The following is a 25,039-nucleotide window of genomic DNA, read 5'->3' as shown; positions in this document are numbered from 1 at the left end:
GGGGGCTTACTTCTACACTACTATGCATTTCCAGCAGCATAACTATTGCCACAATGGTACTCATTTTCACCTCAATCGTCACTTCTTTCTAGAATTGTTTGTGCTCTCCAATTGGTCAATGAAATGAGACAATTGCATTATGCTTTATTATGCAATTTGTACATAAAGTAGGATGATGCGCATTGCAATATAGAAAAACATGAACGTTTTGAAATGTTTAAAGGCAAATAGGTAGGTGCAAGTTACTTATTGTGTCATATCGGACAAGCAGCTAGTAGGCGAAGCCAAAGACCTGTGTCAAGTATTGCAGACTGTTGTGCTAGACTATCATGTGTGCAATCGGTTCTTGAGCGTGTTGAAGTTAACGATCGCCATCTTCACATGCCAATACTTCGTGGTGCACCTCGCATTAGGCTTAGCATCTAGTGTCAAGCATTGCAACGTCGCGGAAGTTCCAGGCGAGCCATAGATGTAGCGTGTGCACTCCATGATCTTGCTACTATAGAAACTGGAGAGAGACGTAGCAAAGTGGTGGGCCCACCATCTGTGAGTAGTAGCACGTGGCCCGTCATGTCACTCCACATAAGAAAAAAGAACTGTTTGCAGTTAGAACTAGAAGGATATCCCGTGCATTGCCCTGGGTAACTTTTTTTAAGAAACTTTACTTTGTGTAAATGAAAGGTTATTAAATGCATGAAGAAGTTAATATGGCAAAATTTAATCCATGTCGAATGGATGTGTAGTTGCTGATTAAAGTCGTTGGGAACATGAACCTAATGTTTCATGCAAATTAAAGATATCCATCATTGATGTTTCCATATCAAATGAGTAGATGAGACCAAATCAATGGTTTAGCAAATAACATCTTAAGAGCAAGTACAATAGCAGGCTTATAGCCCTCTTACATGGCAACTTTGTCTGTGTGGAGAAGAGAGAAATAAAAAAAGTAAGGGGAGTGGGCTCTCGTGCAAGAGTCTAGCTATATGTGTGCTCCTAAACAAATGCAATAAATGTGAAGAAAGAGATAGAGAGAAGATGAGAAAAAGTACTAATATTATAACCAACCTAGAACCTTGTTGTATGAGTGACTATAATTGATGGCTATAGATGATATGCCAACATCACATAGCCAACCGTTGGCTATATTATTAAACATGCTCTAACACATGCATGTATGATCAATATAATTGATGTTTATAAGATACATGTACCTCAAGGTAAATAAATTTTGATAAGGTGGCGGAGGGGCAAGCCCCTCTAATTCTAACCTAACTAGTTATCCATGGTTAGTAGACGTAGATATCCATCAACAAAAGTCATTTTTAGTTTTATTAATATTGGTGTAGAAAAATATAGATTTTGGTCAGTTCATTGATAGGATTTTATTACTCATAATTTGTGGTTCGCAAGTATTGCTGTAAAATTCTCACGCATAATTTGGCTACTGTGAAATGAAACTATAGGTTAGTTGAAGGTAATAAGCTACTTTTTCTAGAGACCTTTGAACAAATATATTAGATAATAAGCTATGAGCACTAATATTACCGAGTAGATGTCCTTGATGTTCAACATAGATGTCGTTGGGACTCCCTCGGACACAGTAGAGTAGCAACAACAACTAGTGTAGCGCCATATTGCAGATTAAAGGTAAATCAAATTTATACACACTAGTATTAAACTTATAATCCATAAATAGTATAAAAATAAACAAATTAAATGCAATTGCATGTCATGCTTCAAATACGGAAGTTCAAAAATATTAGAAATAGACAAGTGAATATGACAATTCAAAACCTTGTTGCCTAACCTCATATCTGACATGGTCTTAGCTAGGCCACGCCGGGGACGTTGCAGCTAGTCGTGTCGCCACCATCTCAACATCAGATAGCGCCGGTCCTGAGATTTTGGGGGCCCGGGGCGAAAGTAATATTTGGGGCCCTTTAAGGCAGGTGCTCAGAAAAATAAATCAGTTTTTCGCAAGCATTAGTGTTTGTATGGGTCTATATAGGGCACATCTAGATGTGCCCTAATTATTGTTGGGGAACGTAGTAATTTCAAAAAAATTCCTACGCACACGCAAGATCATGGTGATGCAAAGCAACGAGAGGGGAGAGTGTTGTCTACGTACCCTCGTAGACCGAAGCGTAAGCATTGACGCAACGTAGAGGAAGTAGTCATACGTCTTCCCGATCCGACCGATCCAAGCGCTGTTACTCCGGCACCTCCGAGTTCTTAGCACACGTACAGCTCGATGACGCTCCCCAGGCTCCGATCCAGCAAAGCTTCGGGGATGAGTTCCGTCAGCACAATGGCGTGGTGACGATGATGATGTTCTACCGACGTAGGGCTTCGCCTAAGCACTACTACAATATTATCGAGGACTATGGTGGCAGGGGGCGCCGCACACGGCTAAGAATATGATCACGTAGATCAACTTGTGTGCTTATGGGGTGCCCCCTGCCCCCAATATAAAGGAGTGGAGGAGGGGAGGGCCGGCCCTCTCTATGGCGCGCCCTAGGGGAGTCCTACTTGTTGGGGAACGTAGCAGAAATTCAAAATTTTTCCTACGTAACACCAAGATCTATCTATGGAGAGACCAGCAACGAGTAGAAAGGAGAGGAGAGTTTGCATCTACATACCCTTGTAGATCGCTAAGCGGAAGCGTTCAAGTGAACGGGGTTGATGGAGTCGTACTCGTCGTGATTCAGATCACCGATGATCAAGTGCCGAACGGACGGCACCTCCGCGTTCAACACATGTACAGCCCGGTGACGTCTCCCACGCCTTGATCCAGCAAGGAGAGAGGGAGAGGTTGAGGAAGACTCCATCCAGCAGCAGCACAACGGCGTGGTGGTGGTGGAGGAGCGTGGCAATCCCGCAGGGCTTCGCTAAGCACCTATGGGAGAGGAGATGTGTCACGGGAGGGAGAGGGAGGCAACCAAAGGCCTTGGGTCTGATTGCTCCTCCTTTTCCCCACTATATATAGGGCCAAGGGAGAGGGGGAGGGCGCAGTTTTGCCCCCTCCTCCAAGGAAGGGGTGCGGCTAAGGATGGGGAGGAGTCCATCCTCCCCAAGGCACCTCGGAGGTGCCTTCCCCCTTTAGGACTCTTCCCTCTCCAAGTTTCCTTGCGCATGGGCCTCTTGGGGCTGGTGCCCTTGGCCCATGTAGGCCAAGGCGCACCCCCTACAGCCCATGTGGCCCCCCGGGGCAGGTGGCCCCACCCGGTGGGCCCCCGGGACCCTTCCGGTGGTCCCGGTACAATACCGATGACCCCGAAACTTGTCCCGATGGCCGAAACATGACTTCCTATATATAAATCTTTATCTCCGGACCATTCCGGAACTCCTCGTGACGTCCGGGATCTCATCCGGGACTCTGAACAACATTCGGTAACCACATACAAGCTTCCTTTATAACCCTAGCGTCATCGAACCTTAAGTGTGTAGACCCTACGGGTTCGGGAGACATGCAGACATGACCGAGACGTTCTCCGGTCAATAACCAACAGCGGGATCTGGATACCCATGATGGCTCCCACATGTTCCACGATGATCTCATCGGATGAACCACGATGTCAAGGACTTAATCAATCCCGTATTCAATTCCCTTTGTCTATCGGTATGTTACTTGCCCGAGATTCGATCGTCGGTATCCAATACCTTGTTCAATCTCGTTACCGGCAAGTCACTTTACTCGTTCCGTAACACATCATCCCGTGATCAACTCCTTGGTCACATTGCGCATATGATGATGTCCTACCGAGTGGGCCCAGAGATACCTCTCCGTTTACACGGAGTGACAAATCCCAGTCTCGATTCGCATAAAACAATAGATACTTTCGGAGATACCTGTAGTGCACCTTTATAGTCACCCAGTTACGTTGTGACGTTTGATACACCCAAAGCACTCCTACGGTATCCAGGAGTTACACGATCTCATGGTCAAAGGAAGAGATACTTGACATTGGCAAAGCTCTAGCAAATGAACTACACGATCTTTTGTGCTAGTCTTAGGATTGGGTCTTGTCCATCACATCATTCTCCTAATGATGTGATCCCGTTATCAACGACATCCAATGTCCATAGCCAGGAAACCATGACTATCTGTTGATCATAACGAGCTAGTCAACTAGAGGCTCACTAGGGACATATTGTGGTCTATGTATTCACACGTGTATTACGATTTCCGGATAATACAGTTATAGCATGAATAAAAGACAATTATCATGAACAAGGAAATATAATAATAATACTTTTATTATTGCCTCTAGGGCATATTTCCAACAGTCTCCCACTTGCACTAGAGTCAATAATCTAGTTCACATCGCCATGTGATTAACACTCACAGGTCACATCGCCATGTGACTAATACCCAAGAGTTTACTAGAGTCAGTAGTCTAGTTCACATCACTATGTGATTAACACTCAATGAATTTTATCTTTGATCATGTTGCTTGTGAGAGAGGTTTTAGTCAACGGGTCTGAACCTTTCAGATCCGTGTGTGCTTTACAAATCTCTATGTCATCTCCTAGATGCAGCTACCACGCTCTATTTGGAGCTATTCCAAACAACTGTTCTACTTGGAGCTATTCTAAATTATTGCTCCATTATATGTATCCGGTCTCTCTACTCAGAGCTATCCGGATAGGTGTTAAGCTTGCATCGTCGTAACCTTTACGACGAACTCTTTTACCACCTCCATAATCGAGAAAATTCCTTAGTCCACTAGTTACTAAGGATAACTTTGACCGCTGTCCTGTGAGCCATTCTTGGATCACTCTTGTACCCCTTGACTGACTCATGGCAAGGCACACTTCAGGTGCGGTACACAGCATAGCATACTGAAGAGCCTATGTCTTAAGCATAGGGGACGACCTTCGTCCTTTCTCTCTATTCTGCCATGGTCGAGCTTTAAGTTTTAACTTCATACCTTACAACTCAGGCAAGAACTCCTTCTTTGACTGATCCATCTTGAACACCTTCAAGATCACGTCAAGGCATGTGCTCATTTGAAAGTATTATTAAGCATTTTGATCTATCTTATTGATCTTGATGCTCAATGTTCAAGTAGCTTAATCCAGGTTTTCTATTGAAAAACTCCTTTCAAATAACCCTATATGCTTTCTAGAAATTCTACATCATTTCTGATCATCAATACTCATCAGAAATTCTATAGTGCTCCCACTCACTTCTTTGGAAATACAAGTTTCTCATAAACTTTGTATACACCAAAATCTTTGATCATCATCAAAGCATACATTCCAACTCCGAGATGCTTACTCCAGTCCTTAGAAGGATCGCTGGAGCTAGCATACCTTTTAGCATCCTTAGGATCGACAAAAACTTTCTGATTGTATTATATACAACCTTTCCTCACGAAAACTGGTAAGGAAACTCGTTTTGATATCCATTTGCCAGATTTCATAAATACAGCTAATGCTAACATGAATCCGACGGACTTTAAGCATCGCTACGGATGAGAAAATCTCATCGTAGTCAACTCCTTGAACTTGTGAAAAACTTTTCGCCACAAGTCGAGCTTCATGGACGGTGACATTACCATCCACGTCCGTCTTCTTCTTAAAGATCCATTTATCTTAATGGCTTGCCGATCATTGGGCAAGTCCACCAAAGTCCATGGATCCGTTCTCGGATTTTATGGCCTCGAGCCATTTATCGGAATCCGGGCCCACCATCGCTTCTCCATAGCTCGTAGGTTCATTGTTGTCTAGCAACATGACCTTCAAGACAGGATTACTGTACCACTCTGAAGTAGCACGTATCCTTGTCACCCTACGAGGTTCGGCAGTGATTTGATCCGAAACTTCATGATCAATATCATAAGTTTCCACTTCAATTGGTGTAGGTGCCACGGGAACAACTTCCTGTGCCCTGCTACACACTGGTTGAAGTGACGGTTCAATAACCTCATCAAGTCTCCACCATCCTCCCACTCAACTTTTCGAGAGAAACCTTTCCTCGAAAAAGGACCCGATTCCAGAAACAATTCATATTGCTTTCGGATCTGAATTAGGAGGTATACCCAACTGTTTTGGGTGTTCTATGAAGATGTATTTTATCCGCTTTGGGTTCGAGCTTAATCCTGAAACTTTTTCACATAAGCGTCGCAGCCCCAAACTTTTAAGAAATGACAGCTTAGGTTTCTCTAAACCATAATTCATACGGTGTCATCTCAACGGAATTACGTGGTGCCCTATTTAAAGTGAATGTGGTTGTCTCTAATGCCTAACCCATGGACAATAGTGGTAATTCGATAAGAGACATCATGGTACGCACCATATCCAATAGGGTGCAACTATGATGTTCGGACACACCATCACACTATGGTGTTCCAGGCGGTATTAATTGTGAAACATTTTCCACAATGTCTTAATTGTGTGCCAAAACTCGTAACTCAGATATTCATCTCTATGATCATATCATAGATCTTTTATCCTCTTGTCACGACGATCTTTCAACTTCACACTGAAATTACTTGAACCTTTCAATAATTCAGACTCGTGATTCATCAAGTAAATATACTCAACATCTACTCGAATCATCTGTGAAGTAAGAACATAACAATATTCACTGCATGCCTCAGCACTCATTGGACTGCACACATCAAAATGTGTTACTTCCAATAAGTTGCTATCTTGTTCCATCTTACTGAAAACGAGGCTTTTCAGTCATCTTGCCCATGTGGTATGATTTGCATGTCCCAAGTGATTCAAAATCAAGTGAGTCAAAACGGTCCATTTGCATGGAGTTTCTTCATGCATATACACCAATAGACATGGTTCGCATGTCTCAAACTTTTCAAAAACGAGTGAGCCCAAAGATCCATCAATATGGAGCTTCTTCATGCGTTTTATACTGATATGACTTACGTGGCAGTGCCACAAGTAGGTGGTACTATCATTACTATCTTTTGGCATGAACATGTGTATCACTACGATCGAGATTTAATAAACCATTCATTTTAGGTGTAAGACCATTGAAGGTATTATTCAAATAAACAGAGTAACCATTATTCTCCTTAAATGAATAACCGTATTGCGATAGACGTAATCCAATCATGTCTATGCTCAACGCAAACACCAAATAACAATTATTTAGGTTTAACACCAATCTCTTTGGTAGAGGGAGCGTGCGATGCTTGATCATATCAAGCTTGGAAAAACTTCCAACACATATCGTCAGCTCACCTTTAGCTAGTCTCCGTTTATTCCGTAGCCTTTTGTTTCGAGTTACTAACACTTAGCAACCGAACCGGTATCTAATACCCTGGTGCTACTAGGAGTACTAGTAAAGTACACATTAACATAATGTATATCCAATATACTTCTATTGACCTAGCCAGCCTTCTCATCTACCAAGTATCTAGGGTAATCCTGCTCCAGTGGTTGTTCCCTTTATTACAGAAGCACTCAGTCTCGGGTTTGGGTTCAACCTCGGGTTTCTTCATTGGTGCAGCAGCTGATTTGCCGTTTCATGAAGTATCCCTTCTTTCCCTTGCCCTTCTTGAAACTAGTGGTTTCATCAACCATCAACAATTGATGCTCCTTCTTGATTTCTACTTTCGTGGTGTCAAACATCGCGAATACCTCAAGGATCATCATATCTATCCCTGATATGTTATAGTTCATCACGAAGCTTTAGCAGCTTGGTGGCAATGTCTTTGGAGAAACATCACTATCTTATCTGGAAGATCAACTCCCACTCGATTCAAGTGATTGTTGTGCTCAGACAATCTGAGCACAAGCTCAACGATTGAGCTTTTCTCCCTTAGTTTGTAGGCTAAGAAAATTGTCGGAGGTCTCATACCTCTTGACGTGGGCACGAGCCTGAAATCCCAATTTCAGCCCTCGAAACATCTCATATGTTCCGCGACGTTTCGAAAACGTCTTTGGTGCCTCTACTTAAACCATTTAACTGAACTATCACGTAGTAATCAAAACGTGTATGTTCGATGTTCGAAACATCCACAAACGACGTTTGGGGTTCAGCACACTGAGCGGTGCATTAAGGACATAAGCTTTCTACTGATCGCATAATCGCTACTATCAACTTTCAACTATATTTTCTCTAGGAACATATCTAAAACAGTAGAACTATAGCGTGAGCTACGACATAATTTGCAAAAGGTCTTTTGACTATGTTCAGGATAATTAAGTTCATCTTATGAACTCCCACTCAGATAGACATCCCTCTAGTCATCTAAGTGATTACATGATCCGAGTCAAACTAGGCCGTGTCCGATCATCTAGTGAGACGGACTAGTCATCATCGGTGAACATCTTCATGTTGATCGTATCTTCTATACGATTCATGCTCGACCTTTCGGTCTCCGTGTTCCGAGGCCATGTCTGTACATGCTAGGCTCGTCAAGTTAACCCTAAGTGTTTTCGCTGTGTAAAACTGTCTTACACCCGTTGTATGTGAACGTAAGAATCTATCACACCCGATCATCACGTGGTGCTTCGAAACGACGAACTGTAGCAACGGTGCACAGTTAGGGGAGAACACTTCTTGAAATTTTAATGAGGGATCATCTTATTTACTACCGTCGTTCTAAGCAAACAAGATGCATAAACATGATAAACATCACATGCAATCAAATAAGAGTAGTGACATGATATGGCCAATATCATATAGCTCCTTTGATCTTCATCTTCGGGGCTCCATGATCATCTTGTCACCGGCATGACACCATGATCTCCATCATCATGATCTCCATCATCGTGTCTTCATGAAGTTGTCACGCCAACGACTACTTCTACTTCTATGACTAACGCGTTTAGCAATAAAGTAAAGTAGTTTACATGGCGTTCTTCAATGACACGCAGGTCATACAATAAATAAAGACAACTCCTATGGCTCCTGCCGGTTGTCATACTCATCGACATGCAAGTCGTGAATCCTATTACAAGAACATGATCAATCTCATACATCACATATATCATTCATCACATCCTTTTGGCCATATCACATCACATAGCATACCCTGCAAAAACAAGTTAGACGTCCTCTAATTGTTGTTGCATGTTTTACGTGGCTGCTATGGGTTTCTAGCAAGAACGTTTCTTACCTACGCAAGACCATAACGTGATATGCCAATTGCTATTTACCCTTCATAAGGACCCTTTTCATCGAATCCGTTCCGACTAAAGTGGGAGAGACTGGCACCCGCTAGCCACCTTATGCACCAAGTGCATGTCAATCGGTGGAACCTGTCTCACGTAAGAGTACGTGTAAGGTCGGTCCGGGCCGCTTCATCCCACAATACCGCCGAAACAAGATTGGACTAGTAACGGTAAGCATATTGAACAACATCAACGCCCACAACTACTTTGTGTTCTACTCGTGCAAAGAATCTACGCAATAGACCTAGCTCATGATGCCACTGTTGGGGAACGTAGCAGAAATTCAAAAATTTTCCTACGTAACACCAAGATCTATCTATGGAGAGACCAGCAACGAGTAGAAAGGAGAGGAGAGTTTGCATCTACATACCCTTGTAGATCGCTAAGCGGAAGCGTTCAAGTGAACGGGGTTGATGGAGTCGTACTCGTCGTGATTCAGATCACCGATGATCAAGTGCCGAACGGACGGCACCTCCGCGTTCAACACACGTACAGCCCGGTGACGTCTCCCACGCCTTGATCCAGCAAGGAGAGAGGGAGAGGTTGAGGAAGACTCCATCCAGCAGCAGCACAACGGCGTGGTGGTGGTGGAGGAGCGTGGCAATCCCGCAGGGCTTCGCTAAGCACCTATGGGAGAGGAGATGTGTCACGGGAGGGAGAGGAGATGTGTCACGGGAGGGAGAGGGAGGCAACCAAAGGCCTTGGGTCTGATTGCTCCTCCTTTTCCCCACTATATATAGGGCCAAGGGAGAGGGGGAGGGCGCAGCCTTGCCCCCTCCTCCAAGGAAGGGGTGCGGCTAAGGATGGGGAGGAGTCCATCCTCCCCAAGGCACCTCGGAGGTGCCTTCCCCCTTTAGGACTCTTCCCTCTCCAAGTTTCCTTGCGCATGGGCCTCTTGGGGCTGGTGCCCTTGGCCCATGTAGGCCAAGGCGCACCCCCTACAGCCCATGTGGCCCCCCGGGGCAGGTGGCCCCACCCGGTGGGCCCCCGGGACCCTTCCGGTGGTCCCGGTACAATACCGATGACTCCGAAACTTGTCCCGATGGCCGAAACAGGACTTCCTATATATAAATCTTTATCTCCGGACCATTCCGGAACTCCTCGTGACGTCCGGGATCTCATCCGGGACTCCGAACTCCTTCGGTACATCAAAACTCATAAACTCATAATGTAACTGTCATCGAAACCTTAAGCGTGCGGACCCTACGGGTTTGAGAACAATGTAGACATGACCGAGACACGTCTCCGGTCAATAACCAATAGCGGAATCTGGATGCTCATATTGGCTCCCACATATTCTACAAAGATCTTTATCGGTCAGACCGCATAACAACATACGTTGTTCCCTTTGTCATCGGTATGTTACTTGCCCGAGATTCGATCGCCGGTATCCAATACCTAGTTCAATCTCGTTACCGGCAAGTCTCTTTACTCGTTCCGTAATACATCATCCCGCAACTAACTCATTAGTTACAATGCTTGCAAGGCTTAAGTGATGTGCATTACCGAGAGGGTCCAGAGATACCTCTCCGACATTCGGAGTGACAAATCCTAATCTCGAAATACGCCAACCCAACATGTACCTTTGGAGACACCTGTAGAGCTCCTTTATAATCACCCAGCTATGTTATGACGTTTGGTAGCACACAAAGTGTTCCTCCGGCAAACGGGAGTTGCATAATCTCATAGTCATAGGAACATGTATAAGTCATGAAGAAAACAATAGCAACATACTAAACGATCGGGTGCTAAGCTAATGGAATGGGTCATGTCAATAAGATCATTCAACTAATGATGTGATCCCGTTAATCAAAGAACAACTCTTTGTCCATGGTTAGGAAACATAACCATCTTTGATTAACGAGCTAGTCAAGTAGAGGCATACTAGTGACACTCTGTTTGTCTATGTATTCACACATGTATTATGTTTCCGGTTAATACAATTCTAGCATGAATAATAAACATTTATCATGATATAAGGAAATAAATAATAACTTTATTATTGCCTCTAGGGCATATTTCCTTCAATTATTGCACACTGAGTGACTCAATCAAGCTAAAAAAGGAAAAAATGCTTGCATGAATCTTAGCGTATAAACAATGACATGTGATTTAGATGTGCAATAGTTAGAGCACATCTAGATGTTCTATAGTAAAACTGTATTTGTATAGGATAGATGCTTAATTAGACGCCCCTCTCATTGAGATCAGTAATGGTGCTTGAGAAAACGTTAGTTTATTTTACTAAGCACCTTCCCAAAACACCTTGCAATGTACAAGGCCTAAGATAACCATTATAATAATATTATTGATTCATTTAAGTGTATACAAAATGTACCAATAAATGCTTAACTACATTCAAAATCCATATTCATATAATAAATTACACATGTTATTGTAAGAAAATTCTTGCAACATTATTTGATGCAAAATCATGGTTTTGTGTTGATGTCAATCTCATCTTTTTTCTCCATGCATAATGTTGCCTAACCATTTAAGCTCTATTGGCCATTGTTTAAAGGAATTCCTTGTTTATACCAAATGGTTCTTTAATCATTTCAAGTTGGAAAGCTTATTTTAGCTGATGCAACAATCGCAGGCACATCCGTTTGAAAAAAAAATCATAGGCACAGAAAACAGAATAAATCTTTAAACACCTTGAATTTTTTAAATCCTTTCTTCAATGAAGTGACTCATCTGAACCAAACAAAACAGATATTTAACATGAAAAATCCTTCTTGGCTTCTATAATTTCTTCTTGAGTTACTACTTTTATCAAACTATTTCTTCCTCAAAACACAAAGAAACTTGAAATTGTAGGCAATAGTAATATGATATACCTGATATTGATTATATTTGTTGGGGAACGTAGTAATTTCAAAAAAATTCCTACACACACGCAAGATCATGGTGATGCATAGCAACGAGAGGGGAGAATGTGATCTACGTACCCTTGTAGATCGACAACGGAAGCGTTTGGTTGATGTAGTCGTACGTCTCCACAGCCCGACCGATCAAGCACCGAAACTACGGCACCTCCGAGTTCTAGCACACGTTTAGCTCGATGACGATCCCCGGACTCCGATCCAGCAAAGTGTCGGGGAAGAGTTCCGTCAGCACGATGGCGTGGTGACGATCTTGATGTACGACTGTCGCAGGGCTTCGCCTAAGCACCGCTACAATATTATCGAGGACTATGGTGGCAGGGGGCGCCGCACACGGCTAAGAATATGATCACGTGGATCAACTTGTGTTCCTCTGGGGTGCCCGTGCCTCCGTATATAAAGGCTCAAGGGGGGGTGCGGCCGGCCTAGGAGAGGCGCGCCAGGAGGAGTCCTACTCCCTCCGGGAGTAGGACTCCCCCCCCAATCCTAGTTGGAATAGGATTCGCGGAGGGGGAAAAGAGGAAGGGGGGCCGGCCCCCTCTCCTTGTCCTATTCGGACCAAGGGAGGGGAGGGGCGCGCGGCCCATCTCTGGCTGCCTCTTCTCTTTTCCACTAAGGCCCACTAAGGCCCATATATCTCCCGGGGGGTTCCGGTAACCTCCCGGTACTCCGGTAAAATCCCGATTGCACCCAGAACACTTCCGATATCCAAACATAGGCTTCCAATATATCAATCTTTATGTCTCGACCATTTCGAGACTCCTCGTCATGTCCATGATCACATCCGGGACTCCGAACAACCTTTGGTACATCGAAACATATAAACTCATAATATAACTGTCATCGAAACCTTAAGCGTGCGGACCCTACGGGTTCGAGAACAATGTAGACATGACCGAGACACGTCTCCGGTCAATAACCAATAGCGGGACCTGGATGCCCATATTGGCTCCTACATATTCTACGAAGATCTTTATCAGTCAGACCGCATAACAACATACGTTGCTCCCGTTGTCATCGGTATGTTACTTGCCCGAGATTCGATCGTCGGTATCCAATACCTAGTTCAATCTCGTTACCGGCAAGTCTCTTTACTCGTTCCATAATACATCATCTCGCAACTAACTCATTAGTTGCAATGCTTGCAAGGCTTAAGTGATGTGCATTACCGAGAGGGCCCAGAGATACCTCTCCGACATTCGGAGTGACAAATCCTAATCTCGAAATACGCCAACCCAACATGTACCTTTGGAGACACCTATAGAGCTCCTTTATAATCACCCAGTTACATTGTGACGTTTGGTAGCACACAAAGTGTTCCTCCGGCACACGGGAGTTACATAATGTCATAGTCATAGGAACATGTATAAGTCATGAAGAAAGCAATAGCAACATACTAAACGATCGGGTGCTAAGCTAATGGAATGGGTCATGTCAATCAGATCATTCAACCAATGATGTGATCCCATTAATCAAATAACAACTCTTTGTCCATGGTTAGGAAACATAACCATCTTTGATTAACGAGCTAGTGAAGTAGAGGCATACTAGTGACACTCTGTTTGTCTATGTATTCACACATGTATTATGTTTCCGGTTAATACAATTCTAGCATGAAATAATAAACTTTTATCATGATATAAAGAAATAAATAATAACTTTATTATTGCCTCTAGGGCATATTTCCTTCAGTCTCCCACTTGCACTAGAGTCAATAATCTAGATTACACAGTAATGATTCTAACACCCATGGAGCTTTGGTGATGATCATGTTTTGCTCGTGGAAGAGGCTTAGTCAACGGGTCTGCTACATTCAGCTCCGTATGTATCTTGCAAATCTCTATGTCTCTCACCTGACTAGATCCCGGATGGAATTGAAGCGTCTCTTGATGTGTTTGGTTCTCTTGTGAAATCTGGATTCCTTTGCCAAGGCAATTGCACCAGTATTGTTACAAAAGATTTTCATTGGACCCAATGCACTAGGTATGACACCTAGATCGGATATGAACTCCTTCATCCAGACTCCTTCGTTTGCTGCTTCCGAAGCAGCTATGTACTCCGCTTCACATGTAGATCCCGCCATGATGCTTTGTTTAGAACTGCACCAACTGACAGCTCCACCGTTTAATGTAAATACGTATCCGGTTTGCGATTTAGAATCGTCCGGATCAGTGTCAAAGCTTGCATCAACGTAACCGTTTACGATGAGCTCTTTGTCACCTCCATATACGAGAAACATATCCTTAGTCCTTTTCAGGTACTTCAGGATGTTCTTGACCGCTGTCCAGTGATCCACTCCTGGATTACTTTGGTACCTCCCTGCTAGACTTATAGCAAGGCACACATCAGGTCTGGTACACAGCATTGCATACATGATAGAGCCTATGGCTGAAGCATAGAGAACATCTTTCATTTTCTCTCTATCTTCTGCAGTGGTCGGGCATTGAGTCTGACTCAACTTCACACCTTGTAACACAGGCAAGAATCCTTTCTTTGCTTGATCCATTTTGAACTTCTTCAAAATTTTGTCAAGGTATGTGCTTTGTGAAAGTCCAATTAAGCGTCTTGATCTATCTCTATAGATCTTTATGCCTAATATGTAAGCAGCTTCACCGAGGTCTTTCATTGAAAAACTCTTATTCAAGTATCCCTTTATGCTATCCAGAAATTCTATATCATTTCCAATCAGTAATATGTCATCCACATATAATATCAGAAATGCTACAGAGCTCCCACTCACTTTCTTGGAAATACAGGCTTCTCTGAAAGTTTGTATAAAACCAAATGCTTTGATCACACTATCAAAGCGTTTATTCCAACTCCGAGAGGCTTGCACCAGTCCATAAATGGATCGCTGGAGCTTGCACACTTTGTTAGCTCCCTTCGGATCGACAAAACCTTCCAGTTGCATCATATACAGCTCTTCTTCCAGAAATCCATTCAGGAATGCAGTTTTGTCATCCATCTGCCAAATTTCATAATCATAAAATGCGGCAATTGCTAACATGATTCAGACAGACTTAAGCATCGCTACGGGTGAGAAGGTCTCATCGTAGTCAACCCCTCGAACTTGTCGAAAACCTTTTGCGACAAGTCGAGCTTTGTAGACAGTAATATTACCGTCAGCGTCAGTCTTCTTCTTGAAGATCCATTTATTCTCAATTGCTTGCCGATCAATGGGCAAGTCAACCAAAGTCCATACTTTGTTCTCCTACATGGATCCTATCTCAGATTTCATGGCTTCAAGCCATTTTGCGGAATCTTGGCTCACCATCGCTTCTTCATAGTTTGTAGGTTTATCATGATCTAGTAGCATGATTTCCGGAACAGGATTACCATACCACTCTGGTGCGGATCTTACTCTGGTTGATCTACGAGGTTCAGTAGTATCTTGTTCTGAAGTTTCATGATCATTATCATGAGCTTCCTCACTAATTGGTGTAGGTGTCGCAGAAACAGTTTTTTGTGATGTACTACTTTCCAATAAGGAAGCAGGTACAGTTACCTCATCAAGTTCTACTTTCCTCCCACTCACATCTTTCGAGAGAAACTCCTTCTCCAGAAAGTTTCCGAACTTAGCAACAAAAGTCTTGCCTTCGGATCTGTGATAGAAGGTGTATCCAATAGTTTCCTTTGGATATCCTATGAAGACACATTTCTCTGATTTGGGTTCGAGCTTATCAGGTTGAAGCTTTTTCACATAAGCATCACAGCCCCAAACTTTCAGAAACGACAACTTTGGTTTCTTGCCAAACCATAGTTCATAAGGCGTCGTCTCAACGGATTTTGATGATGCCTTATTTAACGTGAATGCGGCTGTCTCTAAAGCATAACCCCAAAACGATAGCGGTAAATCAGTAAGAGACATCATAGATCGCACCATATCTAGTAAAGTACGATTATGACGTTCGGACACACCATTACGCTGTGGTGTTCCGGGTGGCGTGAGTTGCGAAACTATTCCGCATTGTTTCAAATGTATATCAAACTCGTAACTCAAATATTCTCCTCCACGATCAGATCGTAGAAACTTTATTTTCTTGTTACGGTGATTTTCAACTTCACTCTGAAATTCTTTGAACTTTTCAAATGTTTCAGACTTATGTTTCATTAAGTAGATATACCCATATCTGCTTAAGTCATCTGTGAAGGTGAGAAAATAACAATATCCGCCACGAGCCTCAATATTCATCGGACCACATACATCTGTATGTATGATTTCCAACAAATCTGTTGCTCTCTCCATAGTACCGGAGAACGGTGTTTTAGTCATCTTGCCCATGAGGCACGGTTCGCAAGTACCAAGTGATTCATAATCAAGTGGTTCCAAAAGTCCATCAGTATGGAGTTTCTTCATGCGCTTTACACCGATATGACCTAAACGGCAGTGCCACAAATAAGTTGCACCATCATTATCAACTCTGCATCTTTTGGCTTCAATATTATGTATATGTGTGTCACTACTATCGAGATTCAATAAGAATAGACCACTCTTCAAGGGTGCATGACCATAAAAGATATTACTTATATAAATAGAACAACCATTATTCTCTGATTTAAATGAATAACCGTCTCGCATTAAACAAGATCCAGATATAATGTTCATGCTCAACGCTGACACCAAATAACAATTATTTAGGTCTAATACTAATCCCGAAGGTAGATGTAGAGGTAGCATGCCGACCGCGATCACATCGACTTTGGAACCGTTTCCCACGCGCATCGTCACCTCGTCCTTAGCCAATCTTCGCTTAATCCGTAGTCCCTGTTTTGAGTTGCAAATATTAGCAACAGAACCAGTATCAAATACCCAGGTGCTACTGCGAGCATTAGTAAGGTACACATCAATAACATGTATATCACATATACCTTTGTTCACCTTGCCATCCTTCTTATCCACCAAATACTTGGGGCAGTTCCGCTTCCAGTGACCAGTCTGCTTGTAGTAGAAGCACTCAGTTTCAGGCTTAGGTCCGGACTTGGGTTTCTTCTCTTGAGCAGGAACTTGCTTGCTGTTCTTCTTGAAGTTCCCCTTCTTCTTCCCTTTGCCCTTTTTCTTGAAACTAGTGGTCTTGTTGACCATCAACACTTGATGCTCCTTTTTGATTTCTACCTCCGCAGCTTTCAGCATTGCGAAGAGCTCGGGAATAGTCTTATTCATCCCTTGCATATTATAGTTCATCACAAAGCTCTTGTAGCTTGGTGGCAGTGATTGGAGAATTCTGTCAATGACGCAATCATCTGGAAGATTAACTCCCATCTAAATCAAGTGATTATTATACCCAGACATTTTGAGTATATGCTCACTGACAGAACTGTTCTCCTCCATCTTGCAGCTATAGAACTTATTGGAGACTTCATATCTCTCAATCCGGGCATTTGCTTGAAATATTAACTTCAACTCCTGGAACATCTCATATGCTCCATGACGTTCAAAACGTCGTTGAAGTCCCGATTCTAAGCCGTAAAGCATGGCACACTGAACTATTGAGTAGTCATCAGCTTTGCTCTGCCAGATGTTCATAACATCTGGTGTTGCTCCTGCAGCAGGCCTGGCACCTAGCGGTGCTTCAAGGACGTAATTCTTCTGTGCAGCAATGAGGATAATCCTCAAGTTACGGACCCAGTCCGTGTAATTGCTACCATCATCTTTCAACTTTGCTTCTCAAGGAACGCATTAAAATTCAACGGAACAACAACACGGGCCATCTATCTACAATCAAACATACATAAGCAAGATACTATCAGGTACTAGGTTCATGATAAATTTAAGTTCAATTAATCAAATTATTTAAAGAACTCCCACTTAGATAGACATCCCTCTAATCCTCTAAGTGATCACGTGATTCAAATCAACTAAACCATGTCCGATCATCACGTGAGATGGAGTAGTTTCATTGGTGAACATCACTATGTTGATCATATCTACTATATGATTCACGCTCGACCTTTCGATCTCCGTGTTCCGAGGCCATATCTGCATATGCTTGGCTCGTCAAGTATAACCTGAGTATTCTGCGTGTGCAACTGTTTTGCACCCGTTGTATTTGAACGTAGAGCCTATCACACCCGATCATCACGTGGTGTCTCAGCACGAAGAACTTTCGCAACGGTGCATACTCAGGGAGAACACTTCTTGATAATTTTAGTGAGAGATCATCTTATAATGCTACCGTCAATCAAAGCAAGATAAGATGCATAAAAGATAAACATCACATGCAATCAATATAAGTGATATGATATGGCCATCATCATCTTGTGCCTGTGATCTCCATCTCCGAAGCACTGTCATGATCATCACCATCGTCACTGGCGTGACACCTTGATCTCCATCGTAGCATCGTTGTCGTCTCGCCAATCTTATACTTCCACGACTATCGCTACCGCTTAGTGATAAAGAAAGCATTACAGCGCGAATGCATTGCATACAATAAAGCGACAACCATATGGCTCCTGCCAGTTGCCAATAACTCGGTTCCAAAACATGATCATCTCATACAATAAAATTCAGCATCATGTCTTGACCATATCACATCACAACATGCCCTGCAAAAATAAGTTAGACGTCCTCTACTTTGTTGTTGCAAGTTTTACGTGGCTGCTACGGGCTTAAGCAAGAACCAATCTTACCTACACATCAAAACCACATCGATAGTTTGTCAAGTTGGTGCTGTTTTAACCTTCGCAAGGACCGGGCGTAGCCACACTTGGTTCAACTAAAATTGGAGAAACTGTCACCCGCAAGCCATCTATGTGCAAAGCACGTCGGGAGAACCGGTCTCGCGTAAGCGTATGCGTAATGTCGGTCCGGGCCGCTTCGTCCAACAATACCGCCGAACCAAAGTATGACATGCTGGTAAGCAGTATGACTTATATCGCCCACAACTCACTTATGTTCTACTCGTGCATATAACATCAACACATAAAACCTAGGCTCTGATACCACTGTTGGGGAACGTAGTAATTTCAAAAAAATTCCTACGCACACGCAAGATCATGGTGATGCATAGCAACGAGAGGGGAGAGTGTGATCTACGTACCCTTGTAGATCGACAACGGAAGCGTTTGGTTGATGTAGTCGTACGTCTCCACGGCCCGACCGATCAAGCACCGAAACTACGGCACCTCCGAGTTCTAGCACACGTTCAGCTCGATGACGATCTCCGGACTCCGATCCAGCAAAGTGTCGGGGAAGAGTTCCGTCAGCACGACGGCGTGGTGATGATCTTGATGTACTACTGTCGCAGGGCTTCGCCTAAGCACCGCTACAATATTATCGAGGACTATGGTGGCAGGGGACGCCGCACACGGCTAAGAATATGATCACGTGGATCAACTTGTGTTCCTCTGGGGTGCCCCTGCCTCCGTATATAAAGGCTCAAGGGGGGGTGCGGCCGGCCTAGGAGAGGCGCGCCAGGAGGAGTCCTACTCCCTCCGGGAGTAGGACCCCCCCAATCCTAGTTGGAATAGGATTCGCGGAGGGGGAAAAGAGGAAGGGGGCCGGCCCCCTCTCCTTGTCCTATTCGGACCAAGGGAGGGGAGGGGAGCGCGGCCCATCTCTGGCTGCCTCTTCTCTTTTCCACTAAGGCCCATATATCTCCCGGAGGGTTCCGGTAACCTCCCGGTACTCCGGTAAAATCCCGATTTCACCCGGAACACTTCCGATATCCAAACATAGGCTTCCAATATATCAATCTTTATGTCTCGACCATTTCGAGACTCCTCGTCGTGTCCGTGATCACATCCGGGACTCCGAACAACCTTCGGTACATCAAAACGTATAAACCCATAATATAACTGTCATCAAAACCTTAAGCGTGCGGACCCTACGGGTTCGAGAAGAATGTAGACATGACCGAGACACGTCTCTGGTCAATAACCAATAGCGGGACCTGGATGCCCATATTGGCTCCTACATATTCTACGAAGATCTTTATCGGTCAGACCGCATAACAACATACGTTGCTTCCTTTGTCATCGGTATGTTACTTGCCCGAGATTCGATCGTCGGTATCCAATACCTAGTTCAATCTCGTTACCAGCAAGTCTCTTTACTCGTTCCGTAATACATCATCTCGCAACTAACTCATTAGTTGCAATGCTTAAGTGATGTGCATTACCGAGAGGGCCCAGAGATACCTCTCCAACATTTGGAGTGACAAATCCTAATCTCGAAATACGCCAACCCAACATGTACCTTTGGAGACACCTGTAGAGCTCCTTTATAATCACCCAGTTACGTTGTGACGTTTGGTAGCACACAAAGTGTTTCTCCGGCACACGGGAGTTACATAATCTCATAGTCATAGGAACATATATAAGTCATGAAAAAAGCAATAACAACATACTAAATGATCGGGTGCTAAGCTAATGGAATTGGTCATGTCAATCAGATCATTCAACCAATGATGTGATCCCGTTAATCAAATAACAACTCTTTGTCCATGGTTAGGAAACATAACCATCTTTGATTAACGAGCTAGTCAAGTAGAGGCATACTAGTGACACTCTGTTTGTTTATGTATTCACACATGTATTATGTTTCCGGTTAATACAATTCTAGCATGAATAATAAACATTTATCATGATATAAGGAAATAAATAATAACTTTATTATTGCCTCTAGGGCATATTTCCTTCAATATTGACAACAGCCGCTGGACGCCCAGCGATGGTGTGATGTGCATGTCAGCTGGCATGCGCTCGGCGATGTAGTGTGTGCAAACTTTGGCCGTGTCAATTTTTATGGGCTAGACGATGTTCGTGCTACATCGTCGCTATGTACAGCGCTTGGAGACCAGCCAGCCCTCTGGGATTTGGGATCTGGAGTTTGGTACATGGGAAGGAAATTAGGGATGAACTCATGGCGCACGATCCTTTTTTAGCGAGAATTTATCACCTCTCACGATCATAAGGAATCTTTATCTTTACCTAATAATAAAGTAAATTGGGTTTCTTTCGTCCGTCATGACATTTTTTAGAAAAGTCTCTATTTCAGAGAATTCAACCCGCAGTCTTATTTTAAGTTAAAACAAATTATTATTTTTGTATTTTACACAAAAGTTCTTGTCTTTTCTTGAAATCAACCCGCCGTCCGGATTTAAGTCAAACCCGAACCGTTATTTTACATTTTTCGAAACCCCCTGATGTTTTAGATAATTCATCCGCGGATCATATTTAAGTCAAACAAATGCTTTTTAAAATCATCCATATCTTTCAAACCGTAACTTCGATTTGAACATGTTATATATGAAATTTGATTAGAAAAATATGTAGAATATGAATATGAGATTATTTTTTACCTGTTTAGTATTTTTAAATGTTATTTTGGAATATATTTGAGTCAAACAAAATAATTTTCTAAATATCTGTATCTTTTAAACCGTAATTTCGATTTTAACATATTATATATGAAATTTTATTAGAAAAATGTGTGGAATCAAAATATGATGTTAATTTTACCTGTTAAATATTTTTAAAATATTGTTATGGAAGCAAACTTATAATTTATAGTGCAAGATTCGTTTTTTTTCTTCATACCGGCGGCAATCCGAATTGCAAATAAACACCCAACTATAACCATATACGGAAAAAAAACATCGATAACTAAACATGCATACCCCTGAAAAATGTCGCAGGGGAAAACAACAGATTTCTCGTCGCGAGAGTGAGAGAAAATGAGCAAGAGAGAGAGGGAGAGGGAGGAGAGAGGAAGAGAGAGACGCCTTAGGATTAACCATATTCAACACACATTTTTTTGTTGTTTTGTGTGAACACCGAGGCCATCGCCGGCGAGGGTGAGAAGGAGGATAAGCGGAAACACAAATATGATGCCTCGTAAAAATAAAAGAGATGGACCTATTGTGGTCTTGAGTGATGATTGTTAAGTTAAGAGCGTGCATTATGTTTTCTCTCCCGTTGCAATGCACGGGCTCTTTTGCTAGTAAAGATAACGGGGCGGCGTGATTTACGTATGTAACATGATCATTTTTTCCACACGATGACGTGATTTACGTGCATATACGCTGTAACTTGTCGTTCCTTCCTTCCTTACTTTGGCTACTTCTTTTTTTCTACGTGAATATATGACCTATGGGCTATTTACCTTTACACGTAATCACTCCTGGGAGGGGGCCCGGGGCGGCCGCCCCCTCTCAGGGCCGGCCCTGACATCAGAGCTCCTTGCGTGTTTCTTCTTCCTCTCTCGTAAAATTGACTGATTACCATTTTCCAGCGAGTTACAAATAGCAAACACAAAAAAAGAGAACTCCATGGAGGTTGCAATTTAAAAAAGTAAAGTGCAAGGAAACCGCCGTGTTTGCTGAACATTTAGCTGTATACTAGTGGTCTAGTCAGTTTATTTACGGGTGTTCTGAATTGTTATCATGTCGACGGTGGTAGAAAATTCAGCTATTTGTCTACGAATATACTAGAGTGTACAAGGATCACTGCAATCAATAGTGGTCATGGACCCTTCTTTTTAAAGCATAGCTAAAGTTCTCTCTCTCTTTTTATTTTTAATTTCTTGTTTCTTCCGCATTTTTCTCCGCCGTTTTGTGATTATATATATATATATATATATATATATATATATATATATATATATATATATATATATATAACATCTTATATTGTAATACAAAAGTAGTACATTTTTTTCACTTTGTTCTTGCACATTCTTTTAAAAAATATACGAGGGGCCGTGGGGCTCTTGCCTCACAGTAAATGGTAAAGCAAAAACGTTTTTTTGTGCAATTTTAGGCTGTGACCGCGATCGACTGATTAAAAAATAACCAGTGAATGGCTCCAAGACAGGCGACAGTTCCAACATGCATGCAGGACGTCGGGCAAATTCTGAAGATTGCACATGCCTGCACCTACAGATCACCCGACGGAATATTACGGAAGTTTTAAGCATCTACAAGGCGCCTCGAACTTCTCTCAAACGTCTATTTGAACGGACGTCCGGTCATTGATCGGTAAAAAAACTCGATCAAATGGGTGCCTCAAATTGGCCTTAAATGCCCGGTCTGATCACCACACCTTATATTCTGTCCAAATATAGGGTGGATATAGGGAGACCCGGGTATGACTGGACTGGTCCGTCACGTCAGACCCGACACCTCGACCCATCACAAATTACACCAAATCCATCCCGGCCTATCGATTACATTTGCTGTCTCCTCTCTTCTCATCCTTCACGTGGACGTCTCGTAGCTCCAACGCCGTTCCGAGCCTCAGCACCGCCGACATCGGCACTGCAGTCCTCTCTACCGTGCTCACCAACGCAGACATCGTCGCCGTCCCAGACGCCACCGCAATATGTCCGACAACTTTCAGGCTGCCCCTTATGCTCTATGTGTTCAACACATTGTCCGACCCGGTTTTTTGTGATTTATTCGTAAGGAAGTCGATGGATTTCGATGCTTCATCAGACGAGGAGTATGGACCGACGAAGCTTGATAAAATGATTGAAGATGAGTTATTCGATTCGTTGAATTCAAATGAAGAAGTGGGTATGATCATGCTCATGAGCATGCAAGAGGAAATGGACTGGCAGGTGAAGCATATTCTCAACTTTAAGGGCTCAGTCAAAAGGAGAAGAGTAATCAATCGGGATAGGGTCTCTGGAGCACGGCTAGTGTACAAGGACTACTTTGATCCTGAGCCAACTTTTCTAATGATCCATGATTTCATCGCCGTGCTCGTATGCACAAATCATTGTTTTTGCGCATTATGGAGGGGGTGGAGGCACATATTGACTACTTCGGGCTCAGTAGGATTGTTGCAGCCAACTTTCTTTCTTTGTTATGCAGAAATGCACGGCTGCTCTGAGGATGCTTGCACTTGGTACTGCCGCAGTGCCGCTGATGCAGTTGGTGAGATGGTGCGGATGGGGGAGATCACATGCCCGAAGACAACTATCAGGTTTGCCCGCGCCGTGTTCCAGGTGTTTGGAGTAGAGTATCTGGGAGAATCAAACGTGCAGGACACAAAAAAATTGTTGGCTGCTGGAGAGGCAAGAGGGTTTTCAGAAATGCTCGGATCAATTGATTGCATGCATTGGTAATGAAAGAACTATCCTAAAGGTCTGCATGGAATGTACCAAGGTCACACCAAAGAGGTCAACATCATATTGGAAGCAGTGGCATCACATGACTTATGCATTTGGCATGCTTTCTTTGGAATATTGGATTTTCATAACGACATCAATGTGCTTCAACGATCTCCCGTGTTCAGGAGGCTTTGTAATGGGGAATCGCCGCCGTGCAACTACACTATGAACAGCCGTGACCGCAACATGCGATACTATCTTGCCAATGGCATCTATCCTCAGTGGGCGGCATTTATGAAGACTATATCCGAACCACAAGGCAACAAAAAAGTCACTTTGCAACAATGCAAGAAGCAGCTAGGAAGGATGTGAAGAGGGCACCCGGAGTGCTTCAAGCTCGTTGGGGAATTGTTCTTGGAGCTGCAATGATGTGGGAATCGGAAACTTTGTGGCAGCCGATGACATGTTGTGTTTTTTTGCACAATATAATTGTCGACGATGAGGGTTATGAGGTAGCCTAAATCAATGATTTTGAAGCGCGTGGAGAACAAGTCTAAATCCCGATAGATCAAGATGCAAATCAGTTTATGAACTTTCTGTAGACGCATCAGAATCTTCGAGATCATTAGGTCCACAGGTAGCTACTCAGTGATTGTATGAAATATATGTGGACCCATAATGAAAACTAAATAGCTAATATTTAAATTGTGCACTTGACATCAATTTTATGTAAGAACTGTGTATTTTTGTTGCTAATATTTGTTATTTACGTGTGACATTGGATGGGCGTGCATGAATTTGTATGTATTTAAGAGTTCAGATTTAAGGTATGCGAGGCGGGGCATATGAGGGGCGGTCCGGTCCGGAGCGGACGTATAGGGGGCTGGATTTGGGGCTGTAGATGTTCTTAGAGCATCTCCAACAGCGGCGCCAATACGCGCGCGCGTGGTAA

Source organism: Triticum dicoccoides, chromosome 6A, assembly GCF_002162155.2.
Source record: "Triticum dicoccoides isolate Atlit2015 ecotype Zavitan chromosome 6A, WEW_v2.0, whole genome shotgun sequence".
Taxonomy (NCBI): Eukaryota; Viridiplantae; Streptophyta; class Magnoliopsida; order Poales; family Poaceae; genus Triticum; species Triticum dicoccoides.
This window is presented reverse-complemented; position numbering follows the sequence as displayed.